The sequence below is a fragment of the Apium graveolens genome, chromosome 3 (assembly GCF_009905375.1).
Source record: "Apium graveolens cultivar Ventura chromosome 3, ASM990537v1, whole genome shotgun sequence".
Taxonomy (NCBI): Eukaryota; Viridiplantae; Streptophyta; class Magnoliopsida; order Apiales; family Apiaceae; genus Apium; species Apium graveolens.
In genome coordinates this window covers 213,735,235-213,753,613 of record NC_133649.1, presented here as the reverse complement: position 1 = coordinate 213,753,613, position 18,379 = coordinate 213,735,235, and the positions used below count along the sequence as shown (strand labels likewise).

At 35.8% G+C, this 18,379-nt stretch overlaps 1 non-coding gene across 1 annotated transcript; it reads left to right on the top strand.

Annotated features, from left to right (window-relative positions):
- Positions 1-348: 348 nt before the first annotated feature.
- On the top strand, positions 349-455 carry LOC141715264 (small nucleolar RNA R71). The gene has a single exon (XR_012572031.1). It is a non-coding gene; the product is annotated as a small nucleolar RNA R71 (small nucleolar RNA).
- Positions 456-18,379: the final 17,924 nt, after the last annotated feature.

The following is an 18,379-nucleotide window of genomic DNA, read 5'->3' as shown; positions in this document are numbered from 1 at the left end:
TCACTAGAAATTGCGCACTGATTAGTCTCATGGGCATCAACACAAAGCTCGCAGACACTAGCGATTTGATTAACTCCATAATTAGCCAAAGTGTCTACCTTCATCGTCAAAGCCTTAAGTTGGGCAGCGATAGCAGTTGCTGCGTCCAACTCCAGAATTCCTGCGACTTTTCCCTGAGATAGTCTCTGGGAAGGATTCTGGTACTCAATAGCAACCATCAGTTCAATAAGTTCATAAGCTTCATCGTTGGTCTTAGCCCACAGGGCTCCTCCTGATGCTGTATCAAGCATGGGTATAAAAGTAGCACCCAATCCATTGTAGAAACAGTTGATAATCATCCAATCAGGCATGCCATGGTGTGGGCACTTCCTTAGCATCTCCTTATATAGATCCCAAGCCTCACACAGAGATTCTCCTGTTTGCTGAGCAAACTGGGTAAGAGCATTCCTGATTGCAGCAATCTTCGCCATGGGGAAGAATTTAGTGAGAAACTTTTGCGCAAGATCCTCCCAAGTGGTGATAGATCCTGCTGGTAGAGAGTGTAACCAGCATTTAGCTTTGTCCCTCAGAGAAAATGGGAAGAGGCGTAGCTTGATAGCATCTTCAGTCACATCATTGAACTTAAAAGTGTCGCTGATCTCGATGAAATCCCTGATGTACATGTTGGGGTCTTTAGTAGGAGAACCCCCAAACTGAACAAAATTCTGTATCATCTGAATTATGCTTGACTTGATCTCAAAAGTGTTAGCCCTGATGGCTGGTCTGATGATGTTTGACTGAATGTCATTAATCTTAGGTTGAGAATAGTCCATCAAAGCCTTAGGATTTTCCGCTTGATCACCCATCTCTACTAAAGCTGGTTCTTCAACTCTCTCTTCTTCTTCTTCTACCTTCTTTTCTTCCTCGAAAACTTCCTTACTAACTACCACAACTTCTTCCTCGGCTTTATCCAGTATTCTCTTACGAGTACGCGAACGCGTATGCATACACCCTCGCTAGAGTACCTGAAATAAGATAAGAAAACAGATAAGTAACAATATCCGAGTCAATGAACTTTAACGACCACTGATGGAAAGCACATAAACTATAAATTAACACTGCAGTCCCCGATAGCGGTGCCAAAAATTTGTTATTCGCTAAACACGCGCTAATAATACACGCAAGTATACGAGTTCGCAAGTAGTATAGAATTTTTTCTAGTTCATTCCCATAGAGTTTGTATTGGTTAACTAATCAATTCACGCACTTAAGCAACAATGTACGGTTATTATTCAATGCTAAGACGATAATAAATTGAGGTTGTTTATAACTAAGAATTAAACTAATAATTATAACCACGAGATTAATATTGACTGAATTAATATATATGACAAACATGGGATTTTAACTTCATTAAATACTTCATTCAATAGCCTTATTGTTCTTAACCTTAGCATGCAATGGTGATGACACTAATCAGATAACACGAAACTGATAAACGCCAACTTTCGTTGCACAAGTACCATACTACCAGACATCCATAAAAGAGATAGAAGCTAAATAGACACCAATTATATTGAGACCCTATATGTCTATAGAATTTGACAACATAACAGTTTAAGCACAAGTTATCTATCTTGATTACACAGGGCAAGTAAGATGGTTAAAATTACCTACACATCATGCATAACAACTACATGAACCTATGCTAGCATGGCAAGTTCTAAATCCTTAAATTCACTTTTGCTTCATTAAGAATTAACACACTATCTTATAAGTTCGTGACGCTCATAAGATGGATACGCACAACCAATACTAGGATATCATACAATCACCACATACTAAGGTATCAAACAATTTAACTAAAGAAATCATAAATAAATCCTCTAGAACCCCACGATAACGATTAGCCCATAATCGGACTCATCATCAGCGCGGGTCCGATGAAAACATGATATAACAAACATAGTCTTTATAACGAATAAATAAAACCAAGTATGTGAAAGAGATATGTCCTAAGTCCAATCATATGTGAGGATTTAGGAATAACTTTTATGTAATCTGTTTTGATTTCATTGATATTAATAAAAGACTTATTTTGTTTTTATTGCGGGCTCTATCTATTTTAAGTATTTAAATAAGATATACCACAGTTTAGAGTAAAGCTTTTTATAAATTGTGATGAGATCATAATAATGAGACCTAAAAGATGATAACTCTAAATTCAAATAGTTCCTGGTCATAGGATTACTAACTGGTAATTAATAATCCGCAAAGATCGGTACATATTATGAAGGATGTCTGTTCTCATAGACATTTGTGTGGTGACACTATAGCTAGTATGTAGGTGCTTATTATAGAATAAGTTCATTGAACATGACTCACACAGCTGAACAACTGATGGAGTTCACTCACGTGTCAGCAGTTGTTTATATAGTGATAGTTGTACAAGTATCCTTAGACTTGAGGTCATCATAGTCATCTTGTGTACACTGAACTATGCTTTGGTTTAGTTCTTAGTCTCCAGGGACAATTATAAGGGCCCTACTGGGTATAGGAATTTGTACACGAAGATAGTGTATGATCAATAAAGGATCTACCCCTTCCAGTGAAGGAAGAGAATGTTCAATGCTGATCCACTTATGCTAGTTCAGGAATCTCTGGCAAGAGTGAATGAAATTAGAAAGGAGTTTCTAATTTATATTAAATAGAACTAAGCATAGTGAATGGGAAAGCAAGTGATTAAATAAGATAGGCTTGACACAAGTTCCATACCTTGTATTTAATCGTGACATTGCAGGGTAGAAGAAATTGATTGTACGGTAATTACTCACTTAATAGGTTCTTGGTATTCTAAGAAGTGAATTCTTATTATCCGGATAGTCGCGGTATGCTGAGAAGTATCCCCCACGATGTAGAATAAATATGATCAATTAATTAATCGTATTTAATGAATTAGAGAATTTATATAAATAATGATAAAATAGTTTTATTATTATTTATTTCTACTACCGGCTTAATATTGAACCTACAGGGTCACACCATAAAAGAGAATGATTTAATGGTGGAGGAATTAATTAATAATGGCTGATAATTATTTATTTATGAAATAAATTATTAATTGGCAAATTTAATAATTGATTAAATGAGATTTAATTGATTATAAATTAATTAAGAAAAGTTCTTAATATTATTAATTAAGAATTTAATTTTTGGAAATTAAATCAAGAGAGAGAATTATTTCTAAAGTGTTTAGAAAAAGAATTAATAATTAAAATGTGTTTTAATTATTAGTGAGAATAATAAAGGGTTAATAATAATAATATTTTATGGGAAATTTTCAGCTGAAAATTTTGCCTATAAATATACCATTATAAACCCTATTTTTGCCTCAACCTAAAAATTTACAAAACCCTAATTCTCTCCACCTCCTCCTTCTTCATTATATCGATTTCTTGGTGGATACCGGTGGAGTGCTTCACACTTGAGGAGCAGCTGCTAGGGATCTCTGCTCGTTGTTCTTGGATCGCTTTTAAAGGTTAGAACTCGATCCCATATATTTTAATCACGATTTATATGCTTTTATTTGGATTTTATATATGTAAAATTATTTTACCATGCTTCCGTGATAGATAAAATCCTACAATGGTATCAGAGCATAGGTTGTATGCATATAGATCTGTGGTAAAAATTTCAGAATTTTATGTGCTTGTATGAATTGATTATAATTTTTACAAGTTATATCATGGATTAATTATGACTGATTAGAAATCGTTTCTCAGAATTATTTTGAGTGTAGATCTGGGTTCTACAAGTGTTGTAGATCGTCTGGGTATTTTTTTCATAATTTTATGATGTATGGATTAATTGTTATGAATTTTTGAAGTTGTTTTAATTAAATTCGTAATTAAATAAACATATATATATATATATATATAAATTTGTTAGTATATATATATATATATATGTTAAAGCATCTGCTGTGTATTTTTATGCTGATGTGATTGGTGAGGCACCGAAAGAGATAACAGCAGTAATAGTGCGGCGGCGACGGCTGTTCTGACAGGCGTAGAAACGAAGAAGAAAGGGTGTCGCACATTTCGGGAATGCGTTACACCCTGTGGCGCATTTACGGAATGTGTTACACCTTTTAATGGCTTAAAAGGGTTGTAACGCATTACCGGAATGCGTTACAGGGCTTGTAACGCATTCCTGTAATGCGTTACAGCCCATCTGTTATTTTTAAATTTGATTTCTGGGAGTTTCGTCGTTTTGGGCGTACAATATATCGTTGGATTCATTTTCCCGAGACGGATCTAATGGAGTTGTCAAATATTTTTTATATAATAGTTTTGAACTGTTTATATTCTCGAAAATGTTTTAAAGCATGTTTTAATTATATTAATTGCTTTTAGATGTTATAATAAATTAGTACATCATTATATCAATGTGTGACATGATAATTGCTTGCATGCTTACTTGTTTAATATATGAGATATATGCCTATGTTTACCATGCGATGATAGATTTAGGTGAAATTAAATCATTATAAGGCGTGCTCTAGAAAATCTAGAATAGGAATCGTTTCTTGCCTTAACAATAATATTATGAATACAATCATGAGATTCTTGTGTTTATGAAACACGTAATTAAATATGAATGTTCAATATTGAGAGAAAGGATGATTCTGTCAACAACATATTTCTATCTGTAAGAAAGGGTTATTAAGTGACGCCTCTTGACAATGCTCCACCCGATCTGGGAATCATCTGATTATCGATTATTAATTTGAAATATTTAATTTAAAAGGAAGAATCTCTTTATAATATGATTATGATTGTAACGTAATATAATCCCTCTAAAATTAAATAATATCAAGTAGTAATTGGCCAATGACACAACGGGCTTGTGTCAGTCATAGCCTTCCAACATGGTAGAAAGTGGTTCTTATTTTTAAATCATTGTCGTTTCGTGCTACAACCGAGGGATTTGATTTTGAAATAAGAAATACTTGTCTATTACATAGAGATGTGTACATTGAATTAGAATCTAAAGGTCGTTACGTGCCCCAGCCATGGGCCGTTGGAGACTGATTCAATTGTACGAAATGTTGGGTTAGACTTGACTTAGAATATTGAGTTTGTCGTGCCACAGCCGTGACTCAATTATTCAAGAGGCTAAAGTTATATTAGGGAATAACATAAGATGTAATTGACAAGAGTTGTCTGCCTATTGAACATCCCATGATGTTTCATGCTACAGCCGAGGTTGTGTGATGGAATGGAGGATCCCTATTCCCACTAGCATTATGAATGCTTAATTTTCACTTAGGGGTTGTATAAATTAGATAAACTAGTGGGAGCCACTTATGAATAAAGATATGATTCATATAGTGTTTTGAAATGAAATTGAATATTTGCTAAGTGTTGTTATGTGTTTATCATTTACAGATTTACTATATTCGTTATGTCTTCTGCACTATCACTCCGGAGCATACTAGATGCTCACAAGTTGACTGGTCCTAATTTAGCTGTTTGTTTTCACTGTAACAAGTTGGGGCACTGGAAGAGGAACTGCAAGGTTTACCTTGCAGAATTGAAGAAGAAGAAGGGTAGTGAGACTACCGCTTCTGATTCAGGCATGTTCATGATCAAAGTTAATATGTCACTAGGTCAAGTTTCTACTTGGGTATTAGATACCGCCTGTGGTTCTCATATTTGCAATTCATTGCAAGGACTAAAGGGAAGTAGGACTCTTGAAAAAGATGAGGTGATTCTACGTATGGGAAATAGAGCAAGGATTGCGGCCATATCTGTAGGATCATTTAGTTTACATATGCCTACGGGCAAGACTATTATTCTGAATAATTGTTATTACGTTCCCTCTATTGTGAGGAATATTGTTTCTATTCCTATGTTGGATTTGGATGGTTTTTCATTTATTATTAAGAATAATGAATGTTCCATTCTTAGAGATAATATTCTTTATGGACGTGGTATTTTAAATAATGGTCTGTATGTATGTGACGTAGAGAATGATTTACTTCAGATTGAACAAACTCACAAAAAAAATGAGATGATGAAAATCTGACCTATTTATGGCATTGTAGGCTAGGTCATATTAGTGAAAATAGACTGCGGACATTGCATAAGGAAGGGTTACTTGAACCCTTTGATTTTGAATCATATCCTACATGCGAGTCTTGTCTATTGGGTAAAATGACCAAATCTCCATTTAGTGGACATGGAGAGAGGGCTGCAGATTTGCTAGGATTGGTACACACAGATGTATGTGGACCAATGTCTACGCAAGCCATGGGTGGATTTTCGTACTTCATTACTTTCATAGATGATAGATCTAGATTCGGATATGTGTATTTGATAAACACAAGTCTGAAGCCTTTGAAAAGTTCAAAGAATATAAGTATGAAGTGGAGAAACAAACCAAACAAAGTATTATAACTCTTCGATCAGATCGAGGTGGTGAATACTTGAGTGGAGAGTTTCTAGATTATCTCAAAGAAAATGGTATAGTCTCCCAGTGGACTCCTCCATATACTCCACAGTTGAATGGGGTATCTGAAAGGAGAAATCGAACTTTGTTAGACATGGTTCGGTCCATGATGAGTTATGCGAATCTTCCAGTATTCCTATGGGGTTATGCATTGGAAACCTCAGCATATTTACTGAATAAAGTGCCTTCCAAATCTGTTCCTCAAACTCCATATGAGATATGGAAAGAAAGGAAACCGAGTCTTAAACACGTTAAGATTTGGGGATGTCCAGCTTATGTCAAGAAAGTTGACCCAGATAAGATGGAATCTCGATCCGTAAAATGTAATTTTATGGGATATCCTAAAGAGACTTTGGGGTATTACTTTTACACCGATCATCGGGTGTTTGTCTCCAGACATGCTACCTTCTTGGAAAAGGAGTTTATCCTTGAAGGAAATAGTGGGAGCAAAATTGAACTTGATGAAGTTCAAGAAGCACAAACTACTACGGATCAAGTGGAAACACCTGTTCAGACTGAACAACCTTCTGTGGAACAGCCCATTCATAGGATAGGGAGAGTGTCTCGCCAACCTGAGAGGTATTATGGCCTTGTCATTGAGAATGGCAATGAGTTGTCAATCATTTATGATGACGAACCTGTGACCTATAATGAGGCTATGAGTAGTGTTAACTTAGAGAAATGGCATAGTGCCATGAAATTTGAAATGGAATCTATGTATACCAACCAAGTATGGACTCTGGTTGAGGCGCCTGAAGGTGTTAAGCCTGTTGGGTGCAAGTGGGTATACAAGAGAAAGATTGGAGCAGATGGCCAGGTGGAGACCTATAAGGCCAGGCTCGTGGCAAAAGGATTCAAACAAAGGCAAGGGATTGACTTTGATGAAACTTTTTCGCCTGTAGCCCTGTTAAAATCAATTCGGATTTTGCTTGCGATTGCTGCTTACTACGACTATGAGATCTGGAAAATGGACGTGAAAACGGCCTTCCTCAATGGGGAACTTGAGGAGGAAGTGTATATGACACAGCCAGAGGGTTTTCTTTCCAAGGGAAATGAACACCTAGTGTGTAAGCTGCTGCGAACCATATATGGTTTAAGGCAAGCTTCTCGTAGATGGAACATCCGTTTTGATGAGACAATCAAAGAGTTTGGTTTTATCAAAAACATAGATGAACCATATGTCTACAAGAAGGTTAGTGGGAGCGCGGTAACATTTTTTGTATTGTATGTAGATGACATACTTCTTATAGGAAATGATATACCGATGCTGCAATCAGTCAAAGTATGGCTATCAAAGAACTTCACCATGAAGGACTTGGGAGAAGCATCCTACATTCTTGGTATGAAGATCTATAGAGATAGATCTAGAAGAATGATAGGTCTTACCCAGGGTACATACATCCAGAAAGTGCTTAAAAGGTTTAGCATGGAAAACTCCAAAAGGGGTCTCATACCGATGAGCCATGGAGTGTCCCTTTCCGAAAAAATGTCTTATAAGACACCTGAGGAAAGATAGCGTATGAGTAAGATTCCTTATGCTTCAACAATAGGATCTATCATATACGCGATGTTATGTACAAGGCCTGATGTTGCTTATTCAATTAGTGTGATGAGCAGATATCACTCCAATCCAGGTGAAGACCACTGGAAAGCAGTGAAAAACATCTTTAAGTACTTGCGAAGGACTCAGGACATTTTTCTTGTTTTTGGTGGTGAATCTGAGTTAAAAATAAAGGGTTATACTGACTCTAGTTTTTAATCATAAAGTGATAGCAAATCCATGTCAGGGTACGTGTTTACTCTGAATGGTGGTGCGATTAGTTGGAAGAGTTCCAAACAGTCTACAACGACTGACTCCACAGCGGAAGGAAAATATATAGCTGCAAGTGAGGCTGCAAAAGAAGCCGTTTGGATGAGGAAATTTATTTCTGAGTTGGGAGTTGTTCATAGCATTGAAGAGCCTATTATGTTGTATTGTGATAACAACGCAGCAATAGCACAAGCCAAGGAACCTGGGTCTCATAAAAATTCCAAACATGTCCTGCGGCGCTTTCATCTGATTAGGGAGATTGTTGAAAGAGGAGATATCAATGTCGAGAGAGTTGACACACATAACAACGTAGCAGACCCACTCACAAAGCCACTTTCTCAAAGTCACTTTGATCGTCATAAAGACAAGATGGGTATTAGATACTAGAGGATTGGCTTTAGTACAAGTGGGAGATTGAAAGAGATATGTCCTAAGTCCAATCATGTATGAGGATTTAGAAATAACTTTTATGTAATCTGTTTTGATTTCATTGATATTAATAAAAGACTTGTTTTGTTTTTATTACGGGCTCTATATATTTTAAGTGTTTAAATAAGATATACCACAGTTTAGAGTAAAGCTTTTTATGGATTTTGATGAGATTATAATAATGAGACCTAAAAGATGATAAATCTAAACTCAAATAGTTCCTGGTCATAGGATTACTAACTGGTAATGAATAATCCGCAAAGATCGATATATACTATGCTTGCTTCATTATGAAGGATGTCTGTTCTCATAGACATTTGTGTGGTGACACTATAGCTAGTATGTAGGTGCTTATTATAGAATAAGTTCACTGAACATGACTCACACAGCTGAACAACTGATGGAGTTCACTCACGTGTCAGCAGTTGTTCACATAGTGATAGTTGTACAAGTATCCTTAGACTTGAGGTTATCATAGTCATCTTGTGTACACTGAACTATTCTTTGGTTTAGTTCTTAGTCTCCAGGGACAATTATAAGTGCTCTACTGGGTATAGGAATTTGTACACGAAGATAGTGTATGATCAATAAAGGATCTACCCCTTCCAGTGAAGGAAGAGATGTTCAATGATGATCCACTTATGCTAGTTCAGGAATCTCTGGCCAGAGTGAATGAAATTAGAAAGGAGTTTCTAATTTACATTAAATAGAACTAAGCATAGTGAATGGGAAAGCAAGTGATTAAATAAGATAGGCTTGACACAAGTTCCATGCCTTGTATTTAATCGTGACATTGCAGGGTAGAAGGAATTGATTGTACGGTAACTACTCACTAAATAGGTTCTTGGTATTCTAAGAAGTGAATTCGTATTATCCGGATAGTCGCGATATACTGAGAAGTATCCCTCACGATGTAGAACAAATATGATTAATTAATTAATCATATTTAATGAATTAGAGAATTTATATAAATAATGATAAAATAGTTTTATTATTATTTATTTTTACTACCGGCTTAATATTGAACCTACTGAAAGGAATATGTCCTAAGTCCAATCATGTATTAGGATTTAGGAATAACTTCCTGTGTAATCTGTTTTGATTTCATTGATATTAATAAAAGACTTATTTTGTTTTTATTACGGGCTTTATCTATTTAAGTGTTTAAATAAGATATACCATAGTTTAGAGTAAAGCTTTTTATGGATTATGATGTGATCATAATAGTGAGACCTAAAAGATGATAACTCTAAACTTAAATAGTTCCTGGTCGTAGGATTACTAACTGGTAATTAATAATCCGCAGAGATCGGTACATACTATGCTTGCTTCATTATGAAGGATGTCTGTTCTCATAGACATTTGTGTGGTGACACTATAGCTAGTATGTAGGTGCTTATTATAGAATAAGTTCACTGAACATGACTCGCCCAGCTGAACAACTGATGGAGTTCACTCTCGTGTCAGCAGTTGTTCACATAGTGATAGTTGTACAAGTATCCTTAGACTTGAGGTCATCATAGTCATCTTGTGTACACTGAACTATGCTTTGGTTTAGTTCTTAGTCTCTAGGGACAATTATTAGGGCTCTACAGGGTATAGGAATTTGTACACGAAGATAGTGTATGATCAATAAAGGATCTACCCCTTTCAGTGAAGGAAGAGAATGTTCAAGGCTGATCCACTTATGCTAGTTCAGGAATCTCTGGCCAGAGTGAATGAAATTAGAAAGGAGTTTCTAATTTGCATAGAACTAAGCATAGTAAATGGTAAGCAAGTGATTAAATTTGATAGGCTTGACACGAGATCCATGCCTTGTATTTAATCGGGACATTATAGGGTAGAAGGAGTTTATTGTACGGTAACTATTCACTGAATAGGTTCTTGGTATTCTAAGCAGTGAATTTGTATTATCCGGATAGTCGCGATATGCTGAGAAGTATCCCTCACGATGTAGAATAAATGTGATTAATTAATTAATCATATTTAATAAATTAGAGAATTTATATAAATAATGATAAAATAGTTTTATTATTATTTATTTCTACTACCGGCTTAATATTGAACCTACAGGGTCACACCATAAAAAGAGAATGATTTAATGGTGGAGGAATTAATTAATAATGGCTAAATAATTATTTATTTGTGAAATAAATAATTAATTGGCAAATTTAATAATTGATTAAATGAGATTTAATTGATTATAAATTAATTAAGAAAAGTTCTTAATATTTTTAATTAAGAATTTAATTTTTGGAAATTAAATCAAGAGAGAGAATTATTTCTAAAGTGTTTAGAAAAAGGATTAATAATTAAAAGGTGTTTTAATGATTAATGAGAATAATAAATGGGATAATAATAATAATATTTTATGAGAAAATTTCAGCTGAAAATTTTGCCTATAAATATACTATTATAAACCCTATTTTTATTCTAACCCCAAAATTTTATAAAACCTAATTCTCTCCACCTCCTCCTCCTCCTTAACGTCGTTTTCTTGGTGGATACCGGTGGAGTGCTTCACGTTTGAGGAGCAGCTGCTAAGGATCTCCGAACGTTGCTTTTGGATCGCATATTAAAGGTTAGTAATCGATCCCTATGTTTTTACCACGATTTATATGCTTTTATTTGGATTTTGTATGTGTAAAAGTGCTTTTACATGCTTCCGCTGTGATTAAAATGCAACAATGGCATCAGAGCTTAGGTTGTATGCATATAGATCTGTGGTAAAAATTTCAGAATTTTATGTGCTTGTATGAATTAATTATGATTTTTACAAGTTATATCATGGATTAATTTTGTCTGATGAGAAATCGTTTCTCAGAATAATTTTGAATGTTGATCAGGGTTCTACAAGTGTTGTAGATCGTCTGGGTATTTTTTTCATAATTTTATGATGTATAGATTTTTTATTATGAATTTTTGAAGTTGTTGCAATTAAAATTCGTTATTAAATAAAGATATATATATATATATATATGATATTGTAAGTATGTATATATATTTGTATATCTGCAACTGATGTGGCTGTACTGTGATGCACGGAGTAAGAAAGAAGACAGACACGGGAGAGGATGTCAGGTGCGGCTGCTGCAGGCGCGTACGGCGCACGCGCGGGGGGGGGGGGGGGGGGGGGGGGGGGGCGTGTCGCGCATTCCGGGAATGCGTTACACCCTATGGCACATTCACGGAATGCGTTACAACTTTTAATCGCTTAAAAGGGTTGTAACGCATCACCGGAATGCGTTACAGAGCTAGTAACGCGTTCCTGTAATGCGTTATAGCCCGTCTGTTATTTTTTAAATTTGATTTCTGGGAGTTTCGTAACTCCGTTTTAGGCGTGCAATATATCGTTGGATTTGTTTTTCCGAGACGGAACTAATGGAGTGATTAAATAATATCAAGTAGTAATTGGCCAATGACACAACGGGCTTGTGTCGGTCATAGCCTTCCAACATGATAGAAAAGTAGTTCTTATTTTTGAATCATTGTCGGTTCGTGCTACAGCCGAGGGCTTTGATTTCAAAATAAGAAATACTTGTCTATTACATAGAGATGTGTACATTGAATAAGAATCTAAAGGTCGGTACATGCCACAGTCGTGGGCCTTAATGTTGGGTTAGACTTGACTTAGAATATTGAGTTTGTCGTGCCACAGCCGTGACTCAATTATTCAAGAGGCTAAAGTTTGATTAGGGAATAACATTAGATGTAATTGATAAGAGTTGTCTTCCTATTGAACATTACATGGCGGTTCGTGCCATAGCCGGGGTTGTGTAATGGAATGTAGGATCCCTATTCCCACTAGCATTATGAATGCTTAATTTTTCACGTTGGGGGTTGAATAAATTAGATAAACTAGTGGGAGCCACTTATGAATAAAGACCCGATTCATATAGTGTTTTAAAATGAAATCGAATATTTGCTAAGTGTTGTTATGTGTTTATCATTTACAGATTTACTTTGTACGTCATGTCTTCTGCACTATCACTCAGGAGCATACTAGATGCTCACAAGTTGACTGGTCCTAATCATGCTGACTGGCTTCGAAACTTGAGAATTGTTCTCAGGATTGAGAAGCTGGAATACGTGATTGACTCACCTAAGCCTACTGAACCTGCTAGCGATGCACATAATGATGAACATGTTGTGTATCGTAAGTGGATAGATGATGCAAATATTGCTCAATGCATCATGCTAGCTTCCATGAACATTGAGCTACAGAAGCAACATGAACATATGGATACTCACACTATCCTCATGCATCTACAAGAGTTGTATGATGTGGCGGGGAGGACAGCTCGATATGAGATATCGAAGGAGTTGTTCGGTTGTAGGATGTCTGAGGGATCATCTGTGAATGACCATGTACTTAAGATGATCAATTTGATTGAATGTCTTGGACAACTTGGTTTTGCCATGGATGGGGAGCTGAGCCAAGACTTGGTCTTGCAATCGCTTCCGAGTTCGTTCTCGCAGTTTGTTGTGAACTTTCACATGAATAAGTTGGATGTCAGCCTGCCTGAACTCCACAACATGTTGAAGACTGCGGAATCGAATTTCCCCCCTAAGAAGAGTTCTGTTCTTCTAATTGGTAAAGGTTCCAATCCTAAGAAAAGGAAGAGGAACTCTTCCAAGAAGAAGAAAGTAGGTGAAGAAAAGCCGGTTCCACCAAAAGCTGAAGACCCCAAGAGCAAAGTTCTTTGCTTTCACTGTAACAAGGTGGGGCACTGGAAGAGGAACTGCAAGGTTTACCTTGCAGAATTGAAGAAGAAGAAGGGTAGTGAGACTGCCGCTTCTGATTCAGGTATGTTCATGATAGAAGTGAATATGTCATTAAGCCAAATTTCTACTTGGGTATTAGATACCGCCTATGGTTCTGACATCTGCAATTCATTGCAGGGACTAAGGAGAAGTAGGACTCTTAAAGAAGAGGAGGTGATTCTACTGATGGGAAATGGAGCAAGAGTTGCTGCTGAAGATGTATGATTATTTCATTTTCATATGCCTACGGGCAAGACTATTATTTTAAATAATTGTTATTTTGTTCCCTCGATTGTGAGGAATATTATTCCCATGTTAGACTTGGCTGGATTTTCATTTATTATTGAGAATAATGAATGTTCTATTCTTAGAGATAATATTCTTTATGGACGTGGTGCTTTAAATAATGGTCTGTATATATGTGACATAATTTACTTCAGATTGAACAAACTAATAAAAGAAAAGGGATGATGAAAATCTCACTTTATAGTGGTACTGCAGTCTCCATTTAGTAGACATGGAGAGAGGACTGCAAATTTGCTAGGAATGGTACACACAGATGTATGTGGACCAATGTCTAAGCAAGCCATGGGTGGATTTTCATACTTCATTACTTTCATAGATGATAGATCTAGATTCGGATATGTGTTTGATGAAACACAAGTCTGAAGCCTTTGAAAAGTCCAAAGAGTATAAGTATGAAGTGGAGAAACAACCAAACATAGTATTATAACTCTTCGATCAGATCGAGGTGGTGAATACTTTAATGGAGTGTTTCTAGATTATCTCAAAGTAAATGGTATAGTCTCCCAGTGGACTCCTCCAGATTGGTATCTAAAAGGAGAAATCGAACTTTGTTAGACATAGTTCGGTCCATGATGAGCTATGAGAATCTTCCAGTATTCCTATGGGGTTATGCATTGGAAACCTCAACATATTTACTGAATAAGGTGCCTTCCAAATCTGTTCCTCAAACTCCGTATGAGATATGGAAAGTAAGGAAACCGGGTCTTAAACACGTTAAGATTTGAGGATGTCCAGCTTATGTCAAGAAAGTTGACCCAGATAAGCTGGAATATCGATCCGTAAAATGTAGTTTTGTGGGATATCCTAAAGAGACTTTAGGGTATTACTTTTACACCGATCATCGGGTGTTTGTCTCCAGACATGCTACCTTCTTGGAAAAGGAGTTTATCCTTGAAAGAAACAGTGGGAGCAAAATTGAACTTGATGAAGTTCAAGAAGCACAAACTACTACGGATTAAGTGGAAACACCTGTTCTGACTGAACAACCTTTTGTGGAACAGCCCATTCGTAGAACAGGGAGAGTGTCTCGCCAACTTGAGAGGAAATATGGCCTTGTCATTAAGAATGACAATGAGTTGTCGATCATTGATGATGACGACCCTGTGACCTATAATGAGGCTATGAGTAGTGTTGACTCAGAGAAATGGAAAAGTGCCATGAAATTCGGAATGGAATCTATGTATACGGTATACGAAAGAATGATTAGAGCAGATGGGCAGGTGGAGACCTATAAGGCCAGGCTTTTGGCAAAAGGATTCAAACAAAGGTAATGGATTGACTTTGATGAAACCTTTTACCTGTAGCCCTGTTAAAATTAGTTCGGATTTTGCTTGCGATTGCTGCTTACTACGACTATGAGATCTGGAAAATAGCCAGATGGTTTTCTTTCCAAGAGAAATGAAAACCTAGTGTGTAAGCTGCTGCGAACCATATATGGTTTAAAGCAAGCTTCTCGAAAGATGGAACATTCGTTTTGATGAGACAATCAAAGAGTTTGATTTTATCAAAAACGTAGATGAACCATGCGTCTACAAAAGGGTTAGTGAGAGCGCGATAACATTTCTTGTGTTGTATTGAATTAGAGTTGACACACATAAGAACATAGCAGACCCACTCACAAAGCTACTTTCTGAAAGTCACTTTGATCATCATAAAGACTAGATGGGTATTAGATACCCGAGTGATTGACTTTAGTACAAGTGGGAGATTGAAAGGAATATGTCCTAAGTCCAATCATGTATTAGGATTTAGGAATAACTTCCTGTGTAATCTATTTTGATTTCATTGATATTAATAAAAGACTTGTTTTGTTTTTATTACGGGCTTTATCTATTTAAGTGTTTAAATAAGATATACCATAGTTTAGAGTAAAGATTTTTATGGATTATGATGAGATCATAATAGTGAGACCTAAAAGATGATAACTCTAAACTTAAATAGTTCCTGGTCGTAGGATTACTAACTGGTAATTAATAATCCGCAGAGATCGGTACATACTATGCTTGCTTCATTATGAAGGATGTCTGTTCTCATAGACATTTGTGTGGTGACACTATAGCTAGTATGTAGGTGCTTATTATAGAATAAGTTCACTGAACATGACTCGCCCAGCTGAACAACTGATGGAGTTCACTCTCGTGTCAGCAGTTGTTCACATAGTGATAGTTGTACAAGTATCCTTAGACTTGAGGTCATCATAGTCATCTTGTGTACACTGAACTATGCTTTGGTTTAGTTCTTAGTCTCTAGGGACAATTATTAGGGCTCTACAGGGTATAGGAATTTGTACACGAAGATAGTGTATGATCAATAAAGGATCTACCCCTTTCAGTGAAGGAAGAGAATGTTCAAGGCTGATCCACTTATGCTAGTTCAGGAATCTCTGGCCAGAGTGAATGAAATTAGAAAGGAGTTTCTAATTTGCATAGAACTAAGCATAGTAAATGGTAAGCAAGTGATTAAATTTGATAGGCTTGACACGAGATCCATGCCTTGTATTTAATCGGGACATTATAGGGTAGAAGGAGTTTATTGTACGGTAACTATTCACTGAATAGGTTCTTGGTATTCTAAGCAGTGAATTTGTATTATCCGGATAGTCGCGATATGCTGAGAAGTATCCCTCACGATGTAGAATAAATGTGATTAATTAATTAATCATATTTAATAAATTAGAGAATTTATATAAATAATGATAAAATAGTTTTATTATTATTTATTTCTACTACCGGCTTAATATTGAACCTACAGGGTCACACCATAAAAAGAGAATGATTTAATGGTGGAGGAATTAATTAATAATGGCTAAATAATTATTTATTTGTGAAATAAATAATTAATTGGCAAATTTAATAATTGATTAAATGAGATTTAATTGATTATAAATTAATTAAGAAAAGTTCTTAATATTTTTAATTAAGAATTTAATTTTTGGAAATTAAATCAAGAGAGAGAATTATTTCTAAAGTGTTTAGAAAAAGGATTAATAATTAAAAGGTGTTTTAATGATTAATGAGAATAATAAATGGGATAATAATAATAATATTTTATGAGAAAATTTCAGCTGAAAATTTTGCCTATAAATATACTATTATAAACCCTATTTTTATTCTAACCCCAAAATTTTATAAAACCTAATTCTCTCCACCTCCTCCTCCTCCTTAACGTCGTTTTCTTGGTGGATACCGGTGGAGTGCTTCACGTTTGAGGAGCAGCTGCTAAGGATCTCCGAACGTTGCTTTTGGATCGCATATTAAAGGTTAGTAATCGATCCCTATGTTTTTACCACGATTTATATGCTTTTATTTGGATTTTGTATGTGTAAAAGTGCTTTTACATGCTTCCGCTGTGATTAAAATGCAACAATGGCATCAGAGCTTAGGTTGTATGCATATAGATCTGTGGTAAAAATTTCAGAATTTTATGTGCTTGTATGAATTAATTATGATTTTTACAAGTTATATCATGGATTAATTTTGTCTGATGAGAAATCGTTTCTCAGAATAATTTTGAATGTTGATCAGGGTTCTACAAGTGTTGTAGATCGTCTGGGTATTTTTTTCATAATTTTATGATGTATAGATTTTTTATTATGAATTTTTGAAGTTGTTGCAATTAAAATTCGTTATTAAATAAAGATATATATATATATATATATATGATATTGTAAGTATGTATATATATTTGTATATCTGCAACTGATGTGGCTGTACTATGATGCACGGAGTAAGAAAGAAGACAGACACGGGAGAGGATGTCAGGTGCGGCTGCTGCAGGCGCGTACGGCGCACGCGCGGGGGGGGGGGGGGGGGCGTGTCGCGCATTCCGGGAATGCGTTACACCCTATGGCACATTCACGGAATGCGTTACAACTTTTAATCGCTTAAAAGGGTTGTAACGCATCACCGGAATGCGTTACAGAGCTAGTAACGCGTTCCTGTAATGCGTTATAGCCCGTCTGTTATTTTTTAAATTTGATTTCTGGGAGTTTCGTAACTCCGTTTTAGGCGTGCAATATATCGTTGGATTTGTTTTTCCGAGACGGAACTAATGGAGTGATTAAATAATATCAAGTAGTAATTGGCCAATGACACAACGGGCTTGTGTCGGTCATAGCCTTCCAACATGATAGAAAAGTAGTTCTTATTTTTGAATCATTGTCGGTTCGTGCTACAGCCGAGGGCTTTGATTTCAAAATAAGAAATACTTGTCTATTACATAGAGATGTGTACATTGAATAAGAATCTAAAGGTCGGTACATGCCACAGTCGTGGGCCTTAATGTTGGGTTAGACTTGACTTAGAATATTGAGTTTGTCGTGCCACAGCCGTGACTCAATTATTCAAGAGGCTAAAGTTTGATTAGGGAATAACATTAGATGTAATTGATAAGAGTTGTCTTCCTATTGAACATTACATGGCGGTTCGTGCCATAGCCGGGGTTGTGTAATGGAATGTAGGATCCCTATTCCCACTAGCATTATGAATGCTTAATTTTTCACGTTGGGGGTTGAATAAATTAGATAAACTAGTGGGAGCCACTTATGAATAAAGACCCGATTCATATAGTGTTTTAAAA